The sequence below is a fragment of the Sturnira hondurensis genome, unplaced genomic scaffold, assembly GCF_014824575.4.
Source record: "Sturnira hondurensis isolate 20B ecotype Veracruz unplaced genomic scaffold, ASM1482457v3 Scaffold0021490, whole genome shotgun sequence".
Lineage (NCBI taxonomy): Eukaryota > Metazoa > Chordata > Mammalia > Chiroptera > Phyllostomidae > Sturnira > Sturnira hondurensis.
The window spans coordinates 2,221,534-2,240,190 of NW_028094121.1; the positions used below are offsets into that span (position 1 = coordinate 2,221,534).

General features: G+C 37.4%; 1 protein-coding gene and 1 pseudogene across 1 annotated transcript in view; both read right to left on the minus strand.

Moving 5' to 3' along the window:
• Positions 1–18,657, minus strand: part of RLF (RLF zinc finger) — an 85,784-nt gene that overhangs the window by 60,679 nt on the left and 6,448 nt on the right. The window lies entirely within an intron of this gene.
• Positions 893–2,508, minus strand: LOC118977621 (keratin, type II cytoskeletal 8-like; annotated as a pseudogene).

An 18,657-nucleotide genomic window follows, 5' to 3' on the forward strand; every position in this document is an offset into this window, starting at 1 on the left:
AGAAAGTTTGAATGAGAACAGCATCAACAGTTAACTTAAATTTTCAAAAATAAATAAAAGAGGAGGGAACACTTCCTAACTCATTCTACAAGGCTAGTATTTATCTGAAACCAAAGCAAGGCAAACACAACAGTGAAGAAAACTACAGACCAATATCCCTATGAACACTAATACACAAACCATCAACAAAATACTAGGAAATGGAATCTCCTGGCATATTAAAATAGATTATACAACATGACTAAGTGGGGATTTATTCCTGGAATGCAAGAATGGTTCAGCATATGAAAATCAATGTAATACAGTCCTCTGCCACTTAATAACAGCAACTACTCCTAGGCTACAAACCTGTACAGCATGTTACTGCACTGAACACTGTAGGCAATTGTAACACAATGGTATTTATGTTTCAAAATATATCTAAACATAGGAAAGGCATAGCAGAAATATGGTAGAAAAGATTTTAAAATGGCACGCCTGTATGAGACATTTACCATGAATGGAGATTCCAGACTAGAAAATGCTCTGGATGAGTCAGTGAGTGAGTGATGAGTGAATGCGAAGGCCTAGAATATTACTGATCACTACTGTAGACTATATATAAACACTGTATACTTAGGCTACACTAAATCTAATTTTAAAATGCTCTTTTTTAAAAATAAATTAACCTTAGCTTACTGTAACTTTACTTTTCAAATAGCTAAATTTTTAAAACTTTTGTAATAACACTTAACTTAAAACACAAACACATTGTAGAGTTGTACTAAAATGCCCTCATCCAGGGTTGGTAGAACCAGCTGAGATTTTACTTTGGGGAAAAAACACTTGATTGGGCTTTCAGCTGGGGGCATGGGTAAGAGGTGGTCCCCCGGGGCAGCAAACTCCTCCACCCCAAGGGTAAGTGAGCTGAAGATTGAGGCTAATCCTCAGGGTGGGTCTCCTGTGCCCACTGCTCCTCTGCACAGCTGCACAGTTCCTTTCCCGCAGGCCTGGAGGACAGGAGAGACCACAGTAGTAGTCCACCTGGAAAGGACATCATATGACTCAGAACTCAGCTGCCCAATGTGAGTCTCAATCTTCTTCACAATCACCGTCTTGGAGGAGCTGAAGCTGGTGCTAGTGTATGTGACTGAAGGAGTCCGAGCCCCAAGAGATCAAATTGGCCTAAAAGCCCAAGCCATAGGTTAGGTTCTTGTAGGTTGGGCTCAGCCTACCTGAGTAACCACTGGTAGTATTGGTAATGGATACTCATGCTCTATATCCCAGACTCCATCCAGTTTTCCTTGCTTTCCAGCAGTTTGTAGTAGGTGACAATCTCCACATCTGGGACCAGCTTGAAGTTCATGACATGCAGGTGCTGGGCCATGTCCAGTTTGGGGGTTCCAGCTGAGCCACATTGGCCTGGCATCCTTGACAGCCAGCTCCCTACATTGCTCGTCATTAGTGATGGCAGCCTCCAGGGAAGCCCTCTGGCCTCTGAGGCCCTCGATCTCAGCCTGGAGTCAGGTGATGTTTCAGTTCATCTCAGAAATCTCCATTTTCATGTGATGCAGGTCATCCCCCTGCTTCCAAGCCAATGTCTGCAGCTCCTCATACTTGGTCTGATACATCACCTCAGCCTTGGCCTGGCTGTGGTTGGCGATTTCCTCGAACTGAACCTTGATCTCAGCTATGATGTCACCCAGGTCCAGAGAGAAGTTATTGTCCACGGACAGCTCCACAGACAGCACCATGGACATGTCAGAGATCTGGGACTGCAGACCACTAATCTCCCCCTCATACAGCTGCCTACAGAAGCTGAGCTCATCAGCCGGCTCTTCCAGGCAAAACTCCAATTCCACCTTGTTCATGTAAGCTTCATCCACATCCTTCTTGATGAGGACAAATTTATTCATCTCTGGTACTTGTCAATCTCATTCTCATTATTATTCAAGTTCTCCGCCAGCCCCTACATGATGCCAAACTCCACTTCCAGTCTGTTTCATGTGAGCCAGCATGTCTAGCTGCCACTGAAGGTTGCTGTTGTAGCTCTCAAACATGTTGTACATGTTACTGCAAGCCATCTTACGCTGCTGCTGGAGGTTCCACTTGGTCTCCAGAATCTCATTCTGCTTCTCCAGGCCCCACACCTCATTGATGAAGGAAGCAAATTTGTCGCTGAGGCTCTTGATCTGCTCCTTCTCCTGGTCGTGCACAGCCTGGATGTTGGGGTCTACCTCCAGCTTCAGGGGGTTCGGCAGTCTCTGGTTCACCTGGACATCTCTAATGCTACCCATACCCCCAGCCCCATCATAACACCTGGCCAGATTCATATTGGCGTCCAGGTCAACCTGGTAGCCACCGCCCACCAGGAAAAAGGCTGAGGAGCCAATGCAGATGCTAGGCCCACATGAGTACAAGCAGCTACTGAAGGCCTAGGGGCTAGAGGTAGACACCTTGTAGGTCTTCTGAGTCACCCTTGTGGACATGGTGGAGACTGGAGTTAAGGTAAGGAGGCCAACCAGGCAGAGATTCGAGAAGGAGCCAATAAGCTGCTTTAATATTTTCTTTCTTTTTATCCTTATTCTATAAGTTTTCTTTTTTAAAATTTTGAATATGTTTTTTATTTTAAACTTTTTTGTTGTTAAAAACTAAGATATAAACATACACGTTAACCTACCTAGGCTTACACAGAGTCAGGATCACCATTATCACTCTTTCACCTCCACATGTTGTTCTGCTGAAAGGTCTTCAGGGGGAATAATACTTCATGGAGCTGTGTGAACAATGCATTCTTTTGTAATATCTTCTGAAGGACCTGCTTCAGACTCTTCTTGAGGAAGTACCTTATTGCAAAAATACCAATATGGTGGTTTACTTGGTTTGTTTCTTTTTCTTCATTGTGGATTTTGTATGTAAGCAGATAATGCATCATAAAAATTCTTCTCTATTAATGAAAACCTTTTGGTATCGGGTTCCACGTTTTCAAACTTTTTAACAAGCTAGCTGAGGTCTGCAAAAGCTTCTACTAAATCCTTTACTGTGTAGTTTCCTTGGGGCTCTTCTTCTTTTTCTTCCCCTGTAGTTTCCTTTTCTTTTGCCTTTTCTTCCAACAACTCCTCATTTAGTCAATTCCTCAGGAACCACTTCTAGATTCTCCTCGATGTCATCCTTATCCATTTCCAAGTTAAAGTTCTTCGTTGTTTCAACCACAGCCTTGTTGATTTTTGCAACCTCCTAATCCTTGGCAAATCTTTTGAAGTCTAGGATGAATCTGAATGTCTTCAGATTCCATTTACATAATCCTTGAAGACATCAACTCAAGCCCAAACACGGCTCCTGATTAAATCATATACAACTGTAATCCTTCAATTGCATCAGTGTCTTCTCACCACCTTCCTTGCATGCATAGTAGTAGCCTGAGCAAATGTTCTTCTCAGATAGTATATCTTAAAAGCTGCTAAACCCCTTGATCCATTGGTTGGATCAAAGAAGTAGTGTCTAGAGGGAGAAACACCACTTTGATATTGGGATGAAGACTGTCTATAAAAGGAGGATGGCCACAGGCATTATTAACAATAATCAAAATCTTGAAAGGTATGTAATTCTCCAAACAGCACTCTCTCTCTGGCATAGCAATTGAGAAAGGCATCTTGGAACAGGACCATCCATGACTTACTGCTCCTGTAGTACACGTGCAATATGTGCTTATTGATATGCTTAAAGACCCGGTGGCTCTCACTGTGGCAGATCTGTAGTTTTCACGAAAAAGAAGTGGGTGAGTGTATAACAGGAAGACTGGGAAAGAAGAGGAAGGTGCATTCAAATATCCCCATTTCTGGTTTAGTGAGTCACTAGTACTAAAAGGAATGGTCTAGAATACTACTGAAGTCTGGAGATTTTAAAATCCAAGCATTATTACACTGAGAAAAAGTACTAAAATTCTGAGGCAGCTACGTAATAGAGTAAAATCACATGCCTTTTGGCTGTGGATTCAAACCTCTATCCCCATCACTTGTCAGCTAACCTCTCTGGGCCTTGCTTTTTTTAAAATCATTGAATAAGTGACTTTCAGTACTTTCAATAAGTACTGAAATTGAGTACTTATTCTTAACTAGACATTGTGCAAAAATAGCTTTTTTAAAAATGTGAGCAAAAAGCATAGCAAAGTGTACCATCTTAACCATTTAAGAGTACAGTTCTATGGCAATAACTATATATAGCTGACTCTTGAATAATGAGGAGGTTAGGGGCACAAACCCCCACACAGTCAAAAATCCACCTATAACTTTTGACTTTCCAAAATGTAACTATTGTTGTCCCTTGGTATCCTCGAGGGACTGGTTCCAGGAATCACTTGGATATCAAAGTGCATGGATGTTCAAGCCCTTTATATAAAATGGTGTAGGATAATGCATTCTCCCCATCTGTTAATTCCCAACCACAGATTTAAAATACTGTTGGTTCTTTTGTTTTTATTTTTTAAAAATTTTTGTTCATTTTTAGAAAGAGGGGAAGTGTGGGAGAAAGAGAGAGAGAAACATCAGTGTGGCTGCCTCTTGTGCACCCCCTATTGGGGACCTGGCCTTCAACCCAGAGATGTGCTCTAGACTGGGAATCGAACCAGCAACCCTTTGGTTCGCAAGCTGGTGCTCAATCCACTGAGCCACACCAGCCAGGGCTGTTTGTTTTAAAATACTGTTTTTGATGCAAAGTTGGTTGAATCCTCAGATGCAAAACCAGGGGATATAGAAAGCTAACTGTGTATTTATTAAAAACAACCTACATAGTTTAAACCCAGGTTATTCAAGCGCCAACTGTACACTGTTGTGCTACCAATCACCAACATCCATCCACAGAACTCTTCATTTTGCAAAACTGAAACTGAACCCATTAAACAATAACTCGCCATCCCTCAACAGCCCCTAGCAACTGCCATTCTAACTTCTGTCTCTATATGCAAGACAGCTTTCATAATACATTTTCTTTTTGAAAAGCAAAACGAGTGTGGTAATGGGATCAGCGTACACAAATCAGTGGAATAGAATAGAGTCCAAAAACAGGCCCACATACCTGTGGCTAATTGATTTTCAACAAGGTAAAAAGTCATTTCTCAATTCAAAAAGAGGTCTTTTCAACAAATGATGCCTGTATATTTAGATATTCATACTTTTTAAAAGATACTTTCATCATCCTCTATAAAATATACAATAATTAACTCCAAATGGATTACACATCTAAATATAAAACCTAAAACAGCCCTGGCTGGTGTGGCTCAGTAGATTGAGTGCTGGCCTGCGAACCAAAGGGTTGCTGGTTCAATTCCCAGTCAGGGTACATGCCTGGGTTGCAGGCCAGTTGTTCCCAGTGGGGGGCATGCTAGAGGCAACCACACATTGATGTTCTCTCTTTCTCCCTCCTTTTTGCCTCTCTAAAAATAAATAAACAGGCCCTGGCTGGTGTAGCTCAGTGGATTGAGCGCGGCCTGCAAACCAGAGGATCGCGGTTTGATTCCCAGTCTGGGCACATGCCTGGGTTGTAGTCCAGTTCCCTGCAGGCCAACTCCCAGCAGGGGACACACAAAAGGCAACCATACATTGATGTTTCTCTCCCTCTCTCCTTCCCCTCTAAAGATAAATAAATAAATAAAATCTTTAAAAGAATAAATGTAAAACCTAAAACAATAAAATTTATAGAGAAGAACAAAGGAAAATATCTTTGTGGTACTGGGTTAGGCAGATTTTGTAGATATAACATAAAAAATAGAATTAATGAAAGAAAAGTTTGATAAATTGAACTTTATCAAAATTAAAAACTTGTGTTCTTCAAAAGATACTGTTAAGATAATAAAAAGAAAAGCCACAGCCCAGGAGGATATCTTTGCAAAGAATATATTTGATTCTATTTCCCCTGACCCCATCAGCGCTGTGGCTGTAAAAGGGATCAACTTAACAGAAATTAACCATGGCTTGGCTGATCTTGTGCCCACCCAGTAATGTAGGACTTCTCTTTCTTGTTAATGTCTCACCTAGTTTTTCCTGGAAGTTCTTGAGTGTCTCACATGAGTTCACCAATAGTTCTGTCCGGAACATATGACATCCACCATATCATCTATCTCCGCTCACCCTTGTCAGCAGATGCTCCCTATGAGCTGGAGGACATCACCACAACAGAATCTGTCATGGCTAAGAGTGTTTTCTCCAGAGAGTCCCAACTGAACCAGAGGCAGAATGTAAGTTAGAAATGTGAGGTCTATCCAGAAGGTATCCAGCCATGTAGTATGAAAAAGGCATTTATTGAAGAAGATACAGTATATAAAAAACACTGTACATAGGAAAATGATGCTTCAGTCCCCTTCAAAGTGGCACCCTAGGGCCTCACATAGTTCTCCCAATTGCGATTAGCTGCCCCATCATATTTTCCTGAATCTCATCGACAGTCTGAAATCTCTTCCTTTTCAAAGGTGATTTTAGTTTTGAGAAAAGCTAGAAGTTGCAGGGCACCAAATCTGGGCTATGTGGGGAGGCTGAGTTACCTGGGTGATGTGATGTTTTGCCAAAAATTCTGCTTGAGACATGATGCATGAGTGGGCACACTGTTGTGATGAAGCTGCCAATCACCAGATGCCCATAGCGGCAGTCTTCTGAATCATCCAAATAGTTTCGGTGGAGGGAATGTGCATGCTTAACACAAAATCTGATGCAGATTCGTTGCTCTACTCACTCAGTCATTTTGAATGTACATCCGCATAGTACATATGCTCACTCAACGGTGCCAACTGCCCCCACTGACTAGTACAGTGACACTGTCCTTGTTCACATATTCGCACTCCAGTCCACTCTCCTTGGCCAGGTTACACAGATGTCACGCAAACCATTCTCATTTTACTAACAATGGCTGGACTTTTTCCGGACAGATCTCATAGTAATATAAATCACCATCCCTAATCTGCCCATCCTTTGCAACCTAAGCGGCAACTTTTTATTTTAAAAAAGGAAATATAGCCCTGGTTGGTGTGGCTCAATGGATTGAGCGCAGGCCTGTGAACCACAGGATCACGGTTCGATTCCCAGTCAAGGCACATGCCTGGGTTGCAGGCCAGTTCCCAGCAAGAGACTCAGAGAGGCAACCATACATTGATGTTTCTCTCCTTCTCTCCTTCCCTTCCCCTCTAAGGATAAATGAATAAAATCTTTTAAAAAATGAATAAAAATAAATAAATAAAAAGGAAATATATTTTATAGAGAGCCTGTGCATGCACGTGCACATACACACACCCCATGTGCACATACATTCCCTCTTCTCAAAACTCAAGAACAATAAAATAATCCAATCTTTTTAATATGCAAAAATTAAAAAGATACTTCATCAAAGAAGATACAAGGATGGCAAATAAATACATAAAACATAATTAACATAGTAAGTCATTAAGGAAATGCAAATTACAACCACGATGAGCTACCACTAATTTTAGAATAAATAAAATTCAAAAGACGGGCCAAAGCACATGTTGACTAGGAAGTGGAAAACAAATCTCCTACATTGTTGGTGGGAGTGTAAAATGATACAACTCACTCTGAAAAACCTGTCATGTAACTCAGCCATTCTACCTGGGTATTTGTGGGGGCGGGAGAGGGTAAGGGAGCATTTGTCTACACAATGGCTTATACACCAAGGTTGACAACAGTTTTATCTGCAATAGCCAAAAACAGGAAATGGGCCAAATGTCTAACAACAGGTGAATAAATAAACAATGATATAACCATACAATGAAGTTAGTAATAAAAGGAATTAACTATTAATATACACGATGTGAATAAATTTCAAAATAATTATACCGAGTGAAAGCAGCCAAACAAAAAGAGACTATATAATCTTTTTGTTATATAGTTATATAATCTATAGAGACAAAAAGCAGATCAATAGTTGAGTGAGGATGGATGGATGGATGTATCAAGGAGAAAGGTAAAAAATAATAATAAGGAGCTGTGGCTGGTGTGACTCAGTGGATTAAGCACCAGCCTGTGCATCAAAAGGTCATGGGTTCTATTCCCAGTCAGAGTACATGCCTGGGTTAGGGCCAGGTCTCCAGTTGGGGGCACATGAGAGGCAACCACACACTGATATTTCTCTCCCTCTCTTCTTTCTCTAAAAATAAATAAAATCTTTAAAAAAAATAAGAAAATACAAAGGGATAAGAAAAAACTTCTAAGACTGATGAATATATTTATTATTTTGATTACGGTAATGGTTTCATGGGCATATATGCCAAAGCTTATCAAACTGCACATTTTAGAAAAGAGCAGTTTATTATGTCCATTACATGTCAATAAAGCTGTTTTTTGAAAAAGACAAAAGAGCCACAAACTGCACAAAATCATAAAAGGAATTTAAATAAATTTGACATTTCAGTTGTCAGATTTATTATTTTTACTGCAATAAAATATAAAACTTCAGTGCATAAAGATAATATAAAATGTGAAAAGATAAACTGGAGAAGATAATTCCTAAGTACCACTATATGACCAACAAAGGATTAATGTCAAGAATACATCATTTCATAAAAATTATTTTTTTAATATTTTATTTTTTTATTTATTTTTAGAGAGAGGGTACAGGAAGGAGAAAAGAGTGGGATAGAAACATCAATGTGTGGTTGCCTCTCATGTGTCCCCTACTGGGGACCTGGCCTGCAACCCAGGCATGTGCCCTGACTGGGAATTGAACCTGCGACCCTTTGCTTCACAGGCCACTGCTCAACCCACTAAACTACACTAGCCAGGGGATAAAAACTATTTTTTTTCCAAAATTTTTATTTAATTATTTTTCAAGTACAGTTTTCTGTCTATTATTCCCATCCCATCCCACCCCTAAAAACTATTTTTTTAAAAAAGGCAAATAATCCAATTGAAAAATAAGCAAAAAATAAGGTAATTCACAGGAGAGTTGACTATTAATAGCAACTGAATATACGCTAAGAAGATAAACAGCTCTTTACAAGTAAACAGAAAAAGCAAAGCCACAATGCGATACCACAGTCCACCCACCAGAGTGGCTAAAATAAAACTGCCTACATCTTGTACTAGCAAGGATGTGGGGCAATAGTAATGTTCATACACTGAGAACTGGCATAAACTGCCACAAATACTTTGAAGAGTAACTGGGTGGTATTTATTACAGTTGATAATAGGCCTAGTATATGAACCTAGCAATTCCAATGTAAGCATAGACCCTAAAGAAATTCTTAAATCCTGCCCTGGCCAGGTAGGTCAGTGGGTTAGAGCATCATCACAATAGGACAAAGTTGCAAGTTCCACCCCTGGTCAAGACACACAGAAGAATCAACCAATGAACACATAAATAAGTGAAACAAATCAATGTTTCTGGCTCTCTCTTTAAAAATACATTTTCAAAAATTTTTTTCTACAAAGAAATTCTTACACCCATGTTTCAAGATATTTTTGAAAGCTATCCACCCCACTAGTTAATATAAGCACCTCTAAATCTGTCAATAAAGAATGGACAAATAAACTGTAATATATTTGCATAATAAAATATTACATACCAGTATATGTATACATACCAATACAAAACTTAGAAATATTACTTAACTTTAAAACTTCAGCATATATACTTTACCACAGTGTAATTAATGCTGAAACAAAACAATACATTATTAATTATTAATACTATTAATCTGTCGGTTTATTGATTATACATTCAATGCTTGAAACAAAACAATACACTGATTAAAATGCATAAAAATTTGAAAAGTAAAGAGATGCAGGGAAATGATTAAATACCCTAATCAGGATGGTAGTGGGAGGCACACCATAATCTGTGAATGGATACATAGGTAGTGTCAATCATTTTATTTCTTAGGTTGTATTCACTTTAGTACATTCTTTATTAGACTGTATTTTAGAGACTATCTGATTTTTATAAAGTAACATACCCTTCATAGTTCTGAGCAAAACTGATTTTCCACCCAGATTCCTACACCCAATCAGTCTAACACCATCAAGAAATGAGAGACTGCCTCAGGAAGCTACATTCAAAATAAAAAAAGACATGAGGGTCAGGAAACAAGGAATCTACTGAGAGAGAGAAGCAAAAACAAGTATTGAAAACAACAGTTGACAAAATGAAAATGAATTTAAAAGGGTAACATAGAAGTATAAACTCTATAAAAACATAAAGTGATTGTCCTACTAGTTCTTAAATGAAATGCAACAAATGATAATACTTTAGTAATTGTCTTTCAAATTTTTTCCATATATCATTGCTTTATAAAGTGAGATAATAGTTTCCTAAACTTTTTCTCTAAACAATAATCTCAGATATTCTCCCACATTAATAGAGTGCCATTATTTTTTTGTCCTTTATTTGAAATTTTATTTGAAAAATAAATTTTATTTGAAAAATAAATTTTATTTGAAAAATAATGAAATTCACAAAAAGCCAAATTCACACATAATTCCACCACTTTAAAAATTTGTATGCAATAAAGAAGTTAAAAGGTCACACCTATGGTTCCATCTAATTCCACTCCCACTCCCAAATGACCCTTCTAAACAATTTAGTACATACAGCCTTATATACATAGAAAAAAGCTTTCTAATTCTTGGCAATAATCTCCTGGGCTCAAATATTTTATGACTGTAGGATGTTCAAAGGATACTTACTTTCTGGCATTTCCAAACCTAAAATATCTTATAAAAGCCTCATCCACCCCCAAATGGATTCCTGGAATTCCTGCTCTCCCTTACATTAGTAGGGTCTTCCTCGTCTTAACCACACACTTACTTCAAACTTTTAGTTTGGCAACCAACACCAATTAAGTGGTTGTAGAAAAGCAGCACAGAAAATGATGCCTTTATAATCTATACCAAGTGGCAAAGAGTAATAACGTTGCCCATTCAAAACCATTTATACTAGACTTCAAAATTATGCAACAGTTAGGCATTGGGAATTGTTTTACTTATGCTATTACTTGGCAGGTGAAAGATACACATGATCAAACACTGACTACTGTTCTATTGTATCATAAGCAAATGTAATATGAAAAACTGTTTAATGTTTATCTTCTCCACTAGACAATAAAGTCAGAGGGCAAGAACCATGTGTTTTTTCCATCCCTGTAGACCAGAACACCAAGCATACTGAGTAGCACATAGCAGGTATTCTGAAATTATTTGCTTTTGACACTTTGCACTATTATTAAAAGATCTGCTAACTTATAAGTTTGATTGACAATTTTTCAGATACACATCTTTATTGAGAGAAATACGCCTGTATATAGTACTAAAGCAAATTCAACTAAGTAAGTTTGATTTCAAATTCTCACTGCTTCATTAAAATCCTATAAAAGGAGAGCAGCATGTTGACCAAACTGCACTTGTAGAAACTTCAAAAAGGAAATGCTTAGATCATACATTGTAGAAAGGTGCTCAGGTCAAATTACAATGATACATACTAGTACTCAATTGGCTGATGGAAAAAAGGTACATCAAAGGTCAGAACTCTATTGAAATTATAACCTATTCTGATCCTCTGCTAACATCCTAGACTAAGAGGGAGGTTCCCCTTTAAAGTTTTAAGGTGGAAAAACAAAGACCTAGAAAACCTCCATAATCTTCCCCCAAACATAAGATTCTATGATTTTATAAAAACATGGCCAGCCATCTTTTTCCCAGGGACTCAAATCCAATTATGTTACAAATTCAAATCACTTTTGATATATGCATATTTCAATAAAGTACATAATTTAAATCTCAAACAATAAGCCAACTTAAAATCAACAGCCAGATGAATAAAAAATATTTTACATAGAATGATCTGTTGGTTGCAACAGGCCAAATTCATTACACACACTGTAAATCCCAAAAGGACATCCATACTGCCTCAATACAATAAAAATTCACCACAAATTATACTTCTAGTCTACAAAGCTCGTCATAGGCTCTCTGAATCTAAAACTATGTTAGAAAATGATCTGTAAACATCTAGAAAATGTCTTCTTTCCTTTAATGGGCTGTACACTGACAGAAAAATGGAGGAAAGCTGTTCTACATGAAATACTCCTTTAAAACAATATTCAGGATAAAAAGGAAATTTAAAAACTGACACACTGTGGTCCTATCTGCTACCAAAAGCTACGCTAAGGGCAGTGCTACACTGTCTCATTTGACCATTATTTGGAGTAGATTTCTATTACCCCACATTTCTGAGACAAGAAATTTCAATCCAATAAGGCAAGGTTTAAGGTCATAAGAGTGTTGGAAGAAATATTTAAAATGCAATCTCCTAACTTCAAGTCTACTTTCTACTGCATATGTTCTCCATTTCATAAGACAATAAAACATGAGCCCTGGCTGGTGTAGTTCAGTGGACTGAGCATGGGCCTGCGAACCACACGATCGCAGTTCGATTCCCAGCCAGGGCACATGCCTGGGTTGCAGGCCAGTTCCCAGCAGGGGACTCACGAGAGGCAACCATACATTGATGTTTCTCTCCCCCTCTCCTTTCCTTCCCCTCTAAAGACAAATAAATAAAATCTTAAAAAAATTAGCCTACACTTAAAAAAAATGAGATTGACCAAATGTAATGTTTTATCCACATTCACTGTTAAACTTTATGGGCTAATTTGCTCTAGATTTAACATTTTCATTTGCCAAGTTCTTTAAACACCAAAATCAAGATTTCACTATGAATACCTGGCTGGTGTACCTCAGTGGATTGAGCGCGGGCCTGCGAACCAGAGGATCGCAGTTCGATTCCCAGTCAGGGCACATGCTTGGGTTGCAGGCCAGTTCCTGGCAGGGGACACACGATACATTGTGTGTCCCTGGCAGAGGCAACCATACATTGGTATTTCTCTCCCTCTCTCCTTCCCTTCCCCTCTAAAGATAAATAAAACCTTAAAAAAAAAAAAAAAGATTTCACTATGAATAAAAGAGCCAAGTAAGGAGAGTGAACATAACAACTAATGTAAACAAATAACCTCAGTTCATATTAGTAGAGTGGTTTCCACTGGGATGGGTATTTGTCCTATCCATTTTATAACATTAATATTAAAATATTAATATTTTTATTTAAACAAGTTTTCAAAAACTCTCATCCCTTTTATACTTTTCTGTTTGCATATAATTTATATATTGGTACTATACAAATAAAACATTAAGTATTCATTTATTTCAATTGAATGCACAAGACAATGTTTGGTGACAATGTTTGTCTTAGAAAATAATCCTTAGTGTTTTTCAACAGAATGACGCAACACTGAAAGAGAATGGAACCTTAAAGGTCATCTCATTTAAGCAGCAATTTGAGGCCCCAAATAACAAACTGATTTGGCCCAAGGCTGTACATCCAATCAGTGGCACTTTATATAAAAACATATAGATACCCCTGGCTGGTGTAGCTTGGTGGATTGAGCATGGGCCTGCAAACCAAAGGATCGAGGTTCTATTGCCAGTCAGGGAACATGCCTGGGTTTCAGGCCAGTTCCCAGCAGGGGACACAAAAGAGGCAACCATACACTGATGTTTCTCTCCCTCTCTCCTTCCTTTCCCCTCTAAAAGATAAATAAAATTTTTTTTAAAAAACCCATATAGATAACAATATTTTAAAAAGTTAGCTAATGGAAGCACTATTTCCAGTTATTTAGCTATGATTTATCTAATGGCAGTGATAAAAGATACTCACACACTGAGCACACACATCAGCGCAATAAATGTTGGAAATCAGTATGCTGACAAATCTCTAACAACAACCAATTACTAAACTATTCCATTCTAAGTAATTCCAATTACTTAGTAATTCCGATTACTAAGCCATTCCAATGACTCCAGGTTAGGTGCAACTAACTCTCTGATATGTTCTACTTCTTGACAACCTCAAAGCAGTATAAAATCTCAGTATTACATAGTCATGTTTTATGATATACACAATCAAATTTCAATTACCTTTAATCAATAATTTTTTTAAAATAAAAACATGCAGCCCTGGCTGGTGTAGCTCAGTGGATTGAGCACGGGGCCTGAGAACCAAAGGATTGCAGTTCGATTCCCAGTCAGGGCACATGCCTGGGTTGCAGGCCAGTTTCCAGCAGGGGACATACGAGAGGCAACCATACATTGATATTTCTCTCCCTCTCTCCTTCCCTTCTCCTCTAAAGATAAATAAATAAAATCTCTTTAAAATTTAAATAAATAAAAGTAAAAAAAATAAAAACAAACCTCACAGGAAAAAATATAAATACGTAATACACATGAAAAATATGCAAATGTTGTTAAAATGTAAATTAATATAATAATGTGATAGCACTTTTTAACTATCAGATTGGCAAATATTAAAACGTTTAGTATAAGTCTAAGTCCAGGCAGCCGAAGAGTGTGGTAGATAATGGTCATCACCACAAGGGTCATTTTGTTGCTGGGAAGGGATGGCCCTTGCCCACAGTGATGGTAGTTAGCAAGATGAACTAAGAAAGGTGGATGACAGCAGTGATAAACCAAAAGTTGACAGAAATTGGAGAAAGAGAATGCCCCAAAGAGTTGCTGAGAGCTAAATCAATTAAATGGGGCTGGCAGGATCAATTGAAGGCACACTGTACAGAAGTAATTAAAGAAAAAGGACTAGGAGAAAAAGAAAAAAGACTAGAACATCTTACTGTTGATGACTTGATGGTGAAAATCACATGAAAAGACAGAACTCTCGTACCTGACAATGCAAAGGAGAAGCTTCTACAAAGGTAAGAACGCTCCTTGGTTAGCATCCCAGCTTTTAAGACTGAATTAGATTACGTTGTTTCGTGGTCTTATTTCTGACAGTAAAACTTACCATAAATTAGGAATTGCCTCTCCAAAATGAAATATTTTTTTGTATGATGGTATACAGTTCTCAGTATTGATGCATACATTGTATTGATTCCCCCCGCCCTGTTATTTTAATAAACAGCTCATGAATGAGTTTGAAGTTTCCTTGGATCTTGGAATAAATGGACTATTCAACAATCCACTAGATTTGTTGAGAGAAAAAGTCATCAGGTAACATAGTTTAATTATTGAACATGTGCCTATTTCTGTGCTAGCAACTAAGAAGCGAGCAGCCTCTTCTGGTTGCTTGGATATGATGTGTTTCTCTTTGGAATCTCTATAGTATTTTATAATATATGCCCCATCTTGTACTAAAAAAAAAATTTAATAACACCAGAGTTGGCAAGGATATAGTGAAATATGGACTCCCAAACACTATTGGTAGAAGTACATATTCAACTTTTATAAGCCAGCATCTATCAAAATTTAAAATAAATATTCTCTTTAATCCAGTAAGGTTCATTTCAGAAATTTATATTAGCAATATAAATAACCAATGCTTAATGTTTAAGGATGTTCACTGCAACATTATTTGTGATAACAAAAAAGAACAAAAACAGTTTAAGTATGATACATAGTCAACATATACTGATATAACAAGCTGTTCTTGACACATTAAATTAAAAAGTAAACTGCAGAAGAGAATGTATTCGAGCTGTTAAGAATACACAAAAGACTGCTAACTCCTCTGGGGAGTCCCTGGAGGGATTGAGGGCAGAAGGCAGCTTTTACCATCCCCTTAAACCTTTCTGTAGCATTGTATGCTTTGCCTTGAACATTGCTTTTCTATTTAAAATGTTTTTTAAGATTAAGAGTGTTGAAGGTTTTGTTACCTATAGAATTTTAAATCAATGCAGTTGCCAATGAAATACTGTTCACTTATTTCTTAACATAGTAAATATATATTCCACATGGGGAAATGAGTGTAATACACTGAGTGAAATAAGCAAGTTTTAGCATATAAGCTTGACATTATTCCTCTAAAATTGTAGATATATGCATATACCATATATAAAAATTCTTTAAGTATACATCCCAAATTGTTAACCTAGGAAGATTGTAGTAATCAGTATAAAGGGTTATGTGACAGTTTTTCACTTTAATTCTTATTTTTTACAATTAGAACACATTACTGCATTTCTTGGGCAATTGAAATGTTTAATAGTTTATACACAAACACACAGACGATACACGTATTTTTCCAAAAATCAGATAACTACACCAAGCTATTAACAATGAGATCACATGGTCCTGGACTTCCAGTAAAGACGGAGGTGTAGGTAAATATACTTTGCCTCCTCACACAACCAAAAGAAGGACAACAACAAATTTAAAAATAAAAAATAACCAGAACTGCCAGAAAATCAAACTGTATGGAAGTCCGACAACCAAGGAGTTACAGAAGAAACAAGAAACCTTCATTCAGACTGGTGGGAGGGGCTGAGACAGGCAGCTGGGGTGGAGAGATGAGTGGCAAGGCAGTGTCTGGCTCTCCTAATCTGGGCAAAGAGAACAGACTTCCAGGAAGTCCAAAAAGCTCAAACAGTCCCAAAGAAACTGGACCCAAGGAAACACACACCAAGATACATCAGATTTACATTACCCAAGATTAAAGATAAGGAGAGATTATCTTAAAGGCAGCAAGAGAAAAGGAGACAGTTACCTACAAAGGAATTCCCATAAGACTATGAGTTGATTTCTCAAAAGAAACCTTGCAGGCAAGAAGGGGCTGGAAAGAAGTATTCCAAGTCATGAAAGGGCAGATAAAGTGCTTCCCAGATAAGTCAAGTTAAAGGAGCTCTTCATCACCAAGCCCTTATTATATGAAATGTTAAAGGGACTTATCTAAGATGATGACGATGATAAAAACTATGAACAGTAAAATGACAAGCTCACAACTATCAACAACTGAACCTAAAAACAAACAAACTAAGCAAACAACCAGAATAGGAAAAGAATCACAGAAATGGAGATCACATGGAGGGTTATCAGTGGGGAGGGGGAAGAATGGGGGGAAGGTATAGGGAATAAGAGGCATTAATGATAGGTACAAGAGACAGGGGGAAGTTAAGAACAGTATAGGAAATGAAGAAGCCAAAGAACTTATATGTACAACCCATGGACATGAGGTGGGGGCTGGGGGAATGCCGATGGGAGGGGGTGCAGGGCAGATGGGAATAAAGGGGAGGAAAAAAATGAGACATTATTGCTAATCAATAAACTATAGTTAAAAAGAGATTACACAGTCCTTTCACTTTCTGCTTTACGTATTTACACATCTTGTCTTAACCTTTCAAAATAAGCATGTGTTAATTGGAGTCTCACAAAGAAATATACATAGTTTTATTACTTTAAGATACCTTATATACTTTAAAATATGTATGTGAAAAAAGCAAATTAAAGAATAAAATCACAAATAAACATATGCCTATGTTATACAACCATATACCATAAAGTCGCAATTACCAAGCTAAACCATTCATTCTATTATGTCTGGTAATAATTCTTATATGTGCCCATGTTAATAAAGTATTACTGTGCTGAGTATCATACTCAAGTTATTTCCTCGGGAGTAAAATTACTATGAACTCAAAGGTCAGTACAGCAAGTTACTAGAATCCCCCCACAAAGGTACTCAAAAAAACACACCAAAGAAATCAAATTTAACACAAAAGTGATGACAGACAAATACACCAGTATTTCCAAGCTAGCTATGTTGCAGAAATACTGTTACACCTGAAATAAACTTGAAATCAAGATGTGTCTGAAACATAACTTATTCTCAACTTCCAAAGTTATATATATAATATTTAAAATATTTTCATATAGAACAAATAACAAAAACTTCAGAGAAAATTTTTTCCATAGGAGCTCACAGTAATATTTTAGGCTAAAACTACGGAATCAACACTCAGTGGTATGCAGAAACATTCAGCAATGAGCTCTTCACCAGTGTTTTGCTTTACCATAACTAAAGAAAAATGCCCTGGCTGGTGTGGTTTTGCGGACTGAGGGCCAGGCTGCAAACCAAAGGGTCACACCAATTTGATCCCCAGTCAGGTGACATGCCTGGGTTGCAGGCCAGGTACCCAGTAGGAGGCGCTCAAGAGGCAAACCACACACTGATGTTTCCCTTTCTCCCTGTCTTCCCCTCTCTAAAATATATAGATAGATAGATAGATAGATAGATAGAAATAAAATCTTTGAAAAAAGAAATACATGTGTCTGTATATATATATATATATATATATGCATATGTATGTATATACAAACCCACAGACACCTACAGTTTATACAATTAAAATATAAACATAGACAATATACTATACATACAATATACAACATATATACAATATATATACACAGACACACACACACACACACCCCTACAGTTTAGGAAATAGAGGAAAAATAGCAGGGGCTCTAGAATCTAAAGATTGCCACAGATGACTAGCTGTGTGACCCTGGGAGTTACTTAATTTCTGCGGGCCTCAGTTTTCTATCTGTAAAATGAAAACAGCAGCACCTGCCTGAGCACGTAGAACAGAAAAGATGTTCAGTAACTTAAATAGGCCTTCTAATTTTTCATTTAATGGCTTGTATATTGGCTTTATGTCAGCAATGAAAGTTGTAAGAAATCTATTTTTTATACCATCTTGTTCAGGTTTCCAGTATTGTGACAATTATATCCAAAATAAATGCTTAAATCTTCTAAGTGAATCTAGTGGAAAAAATTATTACTTTATTTGTCAACTATAAGCAACCATGGGAAGTTCTTAGAAAACATAAAGAGGTTCTA